Source organism: Arachis duranensis, chromosome 5 (assembly GCF_000817695.3).
Source record: "Arachis duranensis cultivar V14167 chromosome 5, aradu.V14167.gnm2.J7QH, whole genome shotgun sequence".
Taxonomy (NCBI): Eukaryota; Viridiplantae; Streptophyta; class Magnoliopsida; order Fabales; family Fabaceae; genus Arachis; species Arachis duranensis.
The window spans coordinates 45370045-45380450 of record NC_029776.3 but is presented as its reverse complement, the minus strand read 5'-3'; the positions used below and the strand labels follow the sequence as shown (position 1 = coordinate 45380450).

The 10406-nt window shown below is 40.2% G+C and overlaps 1 non-coding gene across 1 annotated transcript; it reads left to right on the top strand.

The window, feature by feature from the left end:
* The first annotated feature begins 10262 nt into the window (after window positions 1-10262).
* LOC127748058 (small nucleolar RNA R71) lies at window positions 10263-10366 on the top strand. The gene has a single exon (XR_008010001.1). It is a non-coding gene; the product is annotated as a small nucleolar RNA R71 (small nucleolar RNA).
* The last annotated feature ends 40 nt before the right edge of the window (window positions 10367-10406 follow it).

Below are 10406 nucleotides of genomic sequence, written 5' to 3'. Positions count from 1 at the left end.
GTTCCTGCCAGGTGACGCGTCCGCGTGACTCACGCGTTTGCATCGCCTGGCGTCGGGGTAGCTATGGGAAATTATATATCAAATCAAAGCCCCGGACGTTAGCTTTCCAACACAATTGAAACCGCGCCGTTTGGACCTCTGTAGCTAAAGTTATAGTCGTTTGAGTGCGAAGAGGTCAGGCTGGACAGCTTAGCAATTTCTCCAACTTATTGTATTCCTTCCACTTTTGCATGCTTCCTTCCCATCCTCCAAGCCATTCCTGCCTTATAATATCTGAAAACACTTAACACACATATCAAGGCATCTAATGGTAATAAGAGAAGTTTAAACATAGGGAACTTAAGGTCAAAGAAACATGTTTTCAATCAAAGCACATAATTAGGAAGGCAAATGTAAAACCATGCAAATAGTATGAATAAGTGGGTAAAAAGTTGATAAAAACCACTCAATTGAGCACAAGATAAACCATGAAATATGGGTTTATCAACCTCCCCACACTTAAACATTAGCATGTTCTCATGCTAAGCTCAAGAGAAGCTATAAAGGAATGAAGGGGAATGATAGAATGTATGAGATGCAACCTATAAATGCAACTAAATGCAAAATGTTTCTACTTACTTGGTTAAAAATAAATAAGTTATTCAAGACAAATATGAACTGGATTTCACTAATTCAAATCACAAAATACAATACAAATAACTTGCAAGAAGAAGATAGCTCATGAAAGCAGAGAACATAGAATTGAGCACTGAACCCTTACTGGTAGTGTATATCATTCTATCTCTCAAGTGTCTAGGGTCAATTCTCTCAATTCTCTACTAATCTTGCTTTCTATAGCTTGCTCTTCATCTAACAATAAACAAAAATTTAATGCACCAATACACAAATCAAGAGGTCTTTTAAGGGCTGTAATGGGGTTAGGGTCACGGTAGGATTGTATTTGGCCAAGTGGACTAAAATTTGAATCCTTAATTAATATAAACTATTCCACCTAACTTAGGACAATCCATGTAATCATAATATAAAATCTGACGTCCCATTAACTATGTTTTCCACATATTCATGCATTCTAATTTCAAGTACAACTCATATGCATTGCTTTCACCACTTACTTTGGGGCATTTTGTCCCCTTTCACTTATTTTGCTCTTTTTTTTATATATTTTTTTTCTTTTGTTTTTCTCAATACATATGATTAATTTATTGAATGCATGAACATGTCCTAAATATTTCTTTCACATTTTCAGAAAATTCTAACATATTCAATTCTCAAACCAGATGTTTCCAAACCCACTCTTCCCCATACTTAATTCATAAGCATTCTCACTAGTCTAAGCTAACCAAGTATTCAAATTAAGGACATTATTGTTTTTCATAAGATAGTTATCTTATCTTATCTTTGAGTAAAGTCATCTTATCTTTAAGGGGAACCACCTTTATCTTTCTGAGCTTTGGCTGCCTTTAGATTGGGCTGTGTTCCTTCGTTTTGGGCCTGCTTTGGGCTTCTCTGGCAATTTGGCCGACCTCTTTGAGAAGAAGTCGATAATGGGCCAACCTTCCAAGAGGTCGGTTATGAGCCAACCTTCTAAGAGGTCGGCCAACCCAGTCCATTATAGCTCGAACCGATGCATGAATTAAAATATTGGTTGATAAAATGCAACCAATCAAATAGGCTCAAAATCTCACTGGTTTTGTGTGTTCAAGCTTTAAACCATATTCCAAAATAAAATTTCTTCATACAAGTTATTCAAAAAGTTTTTTAATTTAAATTAGTGAAATACTATAAAAAGTTTTTTAAAAAAAAATATTACTTCAACCAAGTGGTAAAATATGCAAAAATCAAATAAACATGCAAGTGCAACAACTAATCTACAAAGAAAATTTAAACATTGGTGTTGAGACAAGAAAGTACTAACCCATGGAGATCGGTATCGACCTCCCCACACTTAAATATTGCACCGTTCTCGGTGCATGCTGAGATGTGCAGGTGGACGGGTTGTTCCAACTGATGCCTTTCTTCAAGGATTGTGCAGATGGACTTGTTTGTCTCCCCATGTAAACGTCTTCCGGTTCCCATCCGGGTGGCCATCCTAAAAGAAAAAGGGAAGAAGAGTAACCCAGAAATAAAGATAAGAAAATAAATAAAGTATGGGTGGGTTAATGCCAAATGATAAGAGTCTCATTTACATGGAAGCTTCAACATATACGTGAGAAAATAATAGAAGCCATGGCATACCAGTGGTATAAAATTTGTAACATAGGGGAGGAGAGTGGGTAATGAAAGTATCAATACAAGTTCATGCCAATGCAAATGGAGTGCAAGTATCATAAAAGATTGGCATTGGCAGATAATTAATATCATTCTACAGTGTAAAACAAGTTACCAAAATAAATTCAAGAAAAGATGCAACAGTAGAATAAGAATTTTTTTTAACACCAATGGAAAAATAAAAAATTCAGAAAAGAAAATAAAAATAATATGCACAAAATTTAGATGCGATGAATGAGATATGCAAATAAATTAAGTAAAATAAAATAAAAGATAAGAAGAATGAGAAGGGAAAGAAGTAAAGTAAGAAAGAAAGAAGAAAGAAGAAAAGATAGAAGAAATTAGGATTGGGGAAGAAAAGATAAGATATTTGGCAAATTAGGATAAGCTGTGCGGCGCAAGCGACGCGGACGCGTGGGGCACGCGGTCGCGCGACTTGCGCTGTAAGTTAATCGACGCGGTCGCGTGACTCAATTTATGCTACTGGCGCGAGGGCAGCCTCGCGCTCGCACAACTCTCTGTTCAAAATCTTATTTTGCCAAATTTTGGGTGACGCGATCGCGTGAGTGACGCGATCGCGTGGATGGCCATTTTTGAAAAATGACGTGGCCGCATGGGGCATGCATTCGCGTGGGAGGGTTTGGGCTTCTAGCACGAGTCCAGCCCAATTCCAGCACAACTTTCGGCCATGCACCTTTTTGACGTCGATTTTCAGGGCACGCAGCCGCGTGGGTGACGCGGTCGCGTGGGAGGCCAAAGTTCCACATGACGCGGTCGCGTGGGGTCAAATGATGCTAAAGGCGCAGCTCCAGCCACGCTCTCGCGTGACTCTCTGTTCAATGCTTTTCTTCCTCGCGCACTAGTGACGCGGACGCGTCAGTGACGCTGCCGCGTCGCGTGCGTGTTTTTCCTTTTTTTTTGAAAAATGCAGAGTGCAGTATGCAGAATGCAATGCTTAATGTGAATGCTATGCATGATTCCAGGTTCAATACAATAAAATAAAATAAAACTTGAAAACAAATAAAACTGAATAAAAATGAAAAAGGAATGATCATACCATGGTGGGTTGTCTCCCACCTAGCACTTTTAGTTAAAGTCCTTAAGTTGGACATTTGATGAGCTTCCTGTCATGGTGGCTTATGCTTGTACTGATCCAGAAATCCCCACCAATGTTTGTATCTCCAGTAACCTCCGGGGTCCCAGACTAAGCATGTAAAGTCCTTACGAAGCTTCAAACAGATTCTTAGGCTCCCGGGGTGACAAATGTCAGAACAGATTCTAGGATCCCAAACCTTACCTTTACACCCGTTTTTGTCTTGATCTGCATTTTTCCAGCCGGGTGAAAGGTGATCTGAATTCTCACTGCAGTGACCAAAAAGCTTCCTAGACCCATTCAGTTGAGCTCTATACCAACCTTTGCATTTAAACTTAAAGCTTCCAACCATAATGAACCTTGCAGGACAATTCTTACCACTGGCCATCTTCCGCTTACTCTTAATGTCACAAAGAGCTCTAAGTTGACCATCCGTCTCCAGTAGCCCATATTCAAGTGGAATTAGAAAGCTAAGGGATATGAATTTTACCCACTTGAATGTTGTGAAGGATGATGGCGACTTAGGGGGAGGTATTTTTAATGAGATTGCAAGCTCCACTCCCTTGTGCTCTTTTCGGATAACTACCACCTCTTTGCAAGCTTTTTCAATTTCAACCTCTTCCTCTTGGTAGCTCTCTTCCAATTCAATCTTCTCTTCATTGATTTTCAAGGGCATGGGAGGTTGTGCTTCTTCTTCTTGAATCTCCATCACTTGATCAACCTCTTCCAAGTCTTCAACTGTGATATACCTTGGAGGTTGTACACCCTCCTCAACATCAAATGCAACTGTCTTGGACGGAGGCTCTATGTCTTGATTTTCCCATGGAGGTTCAGCATCTCCTAAGTCTTCAACCACTTCTTCCTCGGCAACTATTATGGCTTCCTCTACTTGTTCCAATACAAAGCCATGTTCCTCGTTGTCCTCTGGAGTTTCTAGTATCTCCTTCATACTACGTTCTTCATTAGATTGCCCACATGAAGCCATGGGGGTTCCTTGAGTATCCGAACATCGGGAAGCTAATTGCTTTAACTTCTCCACTATTGCTTGCTCCAGTTGATGAAGGATTACAGTACATTGTTTCATTGATTCTTCGAGGCTAACCTGTGATTCTGACTTTGATGGATATGGGTAATGTGTATGGAGGAGTGGTGGTTTATAGGAGTAATTGGATTGGTATTGGGGTGGTTCTATATATGGTTCATATGGCTCATAAGGTGGTTGGTATGGTGGTTGAGGGTTAGGGTCATATGGAGGTGAATGGCGGAAAGGGGCTTGTGAGTATGGTGGTTCAAAATTATATTGAGGATGAGGGATTTCATAGGCATATGGTGGGTCGTGTTGGTAGTCAAAAGAGTGCTCACCATAGCCATTGCCTTGATATGCATCACAGAATGGTTGTTGATAGTCTATTGGAGGTGGTTGTTGCCATGAGGTTGTCCATGATATCTTGGAGGGTGTCGTTGCCTAAAGGGTTGATTAGATCCTCTTGACTCCATCCATCCTTGATTGGTCTGACCTTGATGCATATTCCTGCTACGGTTTCTATTTCCTTCAACAAAGTTACAACCAACCTCAAAGCGAGAGAGGTGAGAATTCATAGTAGTAAGAGAAAATAAAAACAAAAATTAATAAAAAGAAAATATTTTGAAAAAGATATAATTTTTGAAAAAGATAGGAAGAAAAATTTTTTAAAATTTTTTTTTGAAAAATATTTACAATAACCAATAATAAGGCACACGTTTGCAATTCTCCGGAAACGGTGCCATTTTGACGTTAAGATTTTTGCTAGTAAAGAATTATTAAAAATATTCGCATTGTAGATACAGCTTCTAAACTAACAGAAATCCCTTCGTGCAAATGTTTTGGTTGTCACAAGTAACAAACCCCTTTAAAAATTGTTAACCGAGTATTTAAACCTCAAGGAATTGCAGGGAGGTATGTTCTTATTATTGGTTATGAAAAAGTGTGTTTGGGGTTTTGGATTAAGGTAAAAGGTTAGTTGGGCAATGGGCACAGGTATATTTTCAAAGCAATAAAAGTAAATGAATGACTGTAAAATAAACTCTTGGTAAGGTGTAAGAACTGGAAGTCCTATCCTTATCAATTATGATGAGAATTGGATTTTAACCCCACTTAGTTAACCTTTACTAAACAAAGGAAGGTCAAGTGGACTAATTAATTTGATACCTAAAGTCCTAGTCTTTCCCTTGGAAAGGCTAGAGTTATTGGAACTCAAATTAATTAGCAATCCCAATTTCAACCACTGCTTTATTTGACAGCTCAAGCGTCACCAATTACTCAACCAAGGCCATAAGGGTAAAGAAAAATCCAAATTATTTATATAAATAAAAGACACAAATCACAGATCTGAAAATACCTCAAATAACATTAATTAAGAAAATCAATCTAAACATGGAACATTGAAAATAAATAAATACAAAGAACCTGGGATTGAGAGTCACTCCTAAAACTAAGAGAAGTCCTAAATCCTAATCCTAATTCTAATCCTAATCCTAAGAGAGAGAGGAGAGAACCTCTCTCACTAAAAACTACATCTAAAAATATGAAAAGTGAATTATGAGAGCATGATTATGAATGGATGCATTCCCCCACTTTATAAACTCTAATCTGTGTTCTCTGGGCCGAAAACTGAGTCAGAAACAGCCCAGAAGTCACTTCCAGCGCTTTCTGGTCCGTACAGGTCGCGGAAAAGTGACGCGACCGCATGGCTTATGCGGCCGCGCGGGTTGCGTTCCTGCCAGGTCACGCGTCCGCGTGACTCACGCGTTCGCGTCACTTGGCGTCAGGGTAGCTATGGAAAATTATATATCAAATTGAAGCCCCGGACGTTAGCTTTCCAACGCAACTAAAACCGCGTCGTTTGGATCTCTGTAGCTAAAGTTATAGCCGTTTGAGTGCGAAGAGGTCAGGCTGGACAGCTTAGCAATTTCTCCAACTTATTGTATTCCTTCCACTTTTGCATGCTTCCTTCCCATCCTCCAAGCCATTCCTGCCTTATAATATCTGAAAACACTTAACACACATATTAAGGCATCTAATGGTAATAAGAGAGGATTAATAATAAGCAAATATAAGTCCAAAGAAACATGTTTTCAATCAAAGCACATAATTAGGAAGGCAAATGTATAACCATGCAAATAGTATGAATAAGTGGGTAAAGAGTTGATAAAAACCACTCAATTGAGCACAAGATAAACCATGAAATATGGGTTTATCAGTTCTTCTATGTCTCTTCCTTGCCTTTGTTGCTCCTCCCTCATTGCTCTTTGATCTTCTCTAATTTCATGGAGAATGATGGACTGCTCTTGATGTTCCATCCTTAATTCATCCATATTGTAACTCAAATCTTCTAGAGAAGTGTTGAGTTGTTCCCAATAGTTGTTGGGAGGAAAGTGCATCCCTTGAGGCATTTCCAGGATTTCTTGGTGATGAGCTTCCTCATGCGTCTCTTGGGTTCTGTGAGTGGGCTCTCTTGTTTGCTCCATCTTTTTCTTAGTGATGGGCTTGTCTTCTTCAATGGGGATGTCTTCTTCTATGATGACTCTAGCTGAGTAACATAGATGGCAAAAAGATGAGGAAAAGCTAGCCTTGCCAAGGTAGAGGGCTTTTCGGCTATTTTGTAGAATTCAAGGGAGATGACTTCATGAACTTCTACTTCCTCTCCACTCATGATGCTATGAATCATGATGGCCTGATCCACAGTAACTTCAGATCGGTTGCTAGTGGGGATGACGGAGCGTTGGATGAACTCCAACCATCCTCTAGCCACAGGCTTGAGGTCCAGTCTTCTTAATTGAACCGGCTTGCCTTTAGAGTCTCTTTTCCATTGAGCTCCTTCAACACATATGTCCATAAGGACTTAGTCCAACCTTTTGATCAAAGTTGACCCTTCTTGTGTAGGGGTGTGCATCTCCTTGCATCATGGGCAAGTTGAATGCCAACCTCACATTTTTCGGACTAAAATCTAAGTATTTCCCCCGAACCATTGTAAGATAGTTCTTTGGATTCGGGTTCATACTTTGATCATGGTTCCTAGTGATCCATGCATTGGCATAGAACTCTTGAACCATTAAGATTCCGACTTGTTGAATGGGGTTGGTCAGAACTTCCCAACTTCTTCTTTGGATCTCATGTCGGATCTCCGAAAACTCATTTTTCTTGAGCTTGAAAGGGACCTCAGGGATCACCTTCTTCTTGGCCACAACATCATAGAAGTGGTCTTGATGGGCTTTGGAGATGAATCTCTCCATCTCCCATGACTCGGAGGTGGAAGCTTTTGTCTTCCCTTTCCCTTTTTTAGAGGTTTCTCCAGTCTTAGGTGCCATGGGTGGTTATGGAAAAACAAAAAGCTATGCTTTTTACCACACCAAACTTAGAATATTGCTCGCCCTCGAGCAAGAGAAGAAAGAATAGATGAAGAAAAAGAAGATATGGAGGAGAGGGAGAGAAGGTTGTGTCTCGGCCAAGGAGGAGAAGAGAGGGTTGTGTTGTGTGAAAATGAAGAAGAATGGAGGGGTATTTATAGTGGAAGGAGAGGGGTTAATTGGAAAGGGAGATTGAGGTGATTGGTGAAGGTTTTTTATTGGGGAAGAGTGTTTATGGGGAAGAGAGTTTGAATGTGAAGAAGAGGAGAGAAGGTGAGTTGAGGTAGGTAGGGATCTTGTGGGGTCCACAGATCTTGAGATGATCCTGTGGGGTCCACAGATCCTGAAGTGTCAAGGATTTACATCCCTGCACCAATTAGGCATGTAAAATGCCTTTGCATACAATTATGGCGTTTAAACGCCGAAGTGATGCTTATGTTGGGCGTTCAACGCCCAATTGCAGCATGTTTCTGGCGTTGAATGCCATTTCCATGCTTGTTTCTGGCGTTCAGCGCCAGCTCTCCTTAGGGTATATTCCTGGCGTTCAAACGCCAGGATGCTGCTTGCTTTTGGCGTTCAACGCAGATCCATGCTTTGTTCTGGTGTTGAACGCCAGCCAGATGCTCCTTACTGGCGTTTGAACGCCAGTAAGTCCTTCCTCCAGGGTGTGATTTTTCTTCTGATGTTTTTGATTCTGTTTTTAATTTTAGTATTTTTCGTGACTCCATATGATCATGAACCTAATAAAACATTAAAGGACAATAAAAGAAAAATAAAATTAGATAAATAAAAATTGGGTTGCTCCCAATAAGCACTTTTTTAATGTCAATAGTTGACAGTGGGCTCTCATGGAGCCACACAGGTACTCAGGTCAATGTTGTAGACTCCCAACACCAGACTTAGAGTTTTGTTGAGCCCTCTCAACACCAAACTTAGAGTTTGATTGTGGGGGCTTTGTTTGACTCTGTACTGAGAGAAGCTTTTCATACTTCCTCTCCATTGTTAAAGAAGAAGATCCTTGAGCCTTGAATACAAGGTAGTCCCCATTCAATTGAAGGACTAATTCTCCTCTGTTAACATCTATCACAGCTCTTGCTGTGGCTAGGAAAGGTCTTCCAAGGATGATGCATTCATCCTCCTCCTTCCTAGTGGATTATGAAATCAGCAGGGATGTAAAGGCCTTTAACCTTTACTAACACGTCCTCTACTAATCCATAAGCTTGTCTTACTGACTTGTCTGCCATTTGCAATGAAAATATGGCAGGTTGTACCTCAATGATCCCCAGCTTCTCTATTACAGAGAGTGACATAAGATTTATGCCTGACCCCAAGGTCACACAAAGCTCTTTCAAAGATCATGGTGCCTATGGTGCAGGGTATTATGAATTTACCAGGATCTTGTTTCTTTTGAGATAAAGTTTGCTGAACCCATGTATCTAGTTCACCAATGAGCAAGGGAGGTTCACCGTCCCAAGTCTCATTACCAAATAACTTGGCATTCAGCTTCATGATAGCTCCTAGATATTGAGCAACTTGCTCTCCAGTTACATCTTCATCCTCTTCAGAGGAAGAATAGTCTTTAGAGCTCATGAATGGCAGAAGGAGGTTTAGTGGAATCTCTATGGTCTCTATATGAGCCTCCGATTCCTTTGGGTCCTCAATATGGAACTCCTTCTTGCTTGAGAGACGTCCCATGAGGTTTTCCTCATTGGGATTCACGTCCTCTCCTTCTTCCATAGGTTCGGCCATTTTGATTATGTCAATGGCCTTACACTCTCTTTTTGGATTCTCTTCAGTATTGCTTGGGAGAGTACTAGGAGGAGTTTCAGTTACTTTCTTACTCAGCTGGCCCACTTGTGCCTCTAAATTTCTGATGGAGGACCTTGTCTCACTCATGAAACTTAAAGTGGCCTTAGACAGATCAGAGACTAAATTTGCTAACTCAGAGGTACTCTGCTCAGAATTTTCTGTCTGTTGCTGAGAAGATGATGGATAAGGCTTGATATTGCTGAGCCTATTTCTTCCACCATTATTAAAGCCTTGTTGGGGCTTTTATTGATCCTTCCATGAGAAATTTGGATGATTTCTCCATGATGAATTATAGGTGTTTCCATAAGGTTCACCCATGTAATTTACCTCTGCCATTGTAGAATTCTCAAGATCATAAGCTTCTACTTCAGAAGATGCCTCTTTAGTACTATTGGATGCATTTTGCCATCCATTCAGACTTTGAGAAATCATGTTGACTTACTGGGTCAACATTTTGTTCTGAGCCAATATGGTATTCAGAGCATCAATTTCAAGAACTCCCTTCCTTTGAGGCATCCCATTATTCACGGAATTCCTCTTAGAAGTGTACATGAACTGGTTATTTGCAACCATGTCAATAAGTTCTTGAGCTTCTGCAGGCGTTTTCTTTAGGTGAATGGATCCACCTGCAGAATGGTCTACTGACATCTTAGAGAACTCAGATAGACCATAATAGAATATATCTATCATGGTCCATTCTGAAAACATGTCAGAAGGACATCTTTTGGTCATCTGCTTGTATCTTTCCCAAGCTTCATAGAGGGATTCACCATCTTTTTGTTTGAAGGTCTGTACATCCACTCTAAGCTTGCTCAGCTTTTGAGGAGGAAAGAACTTAGCCAAGAAGGCC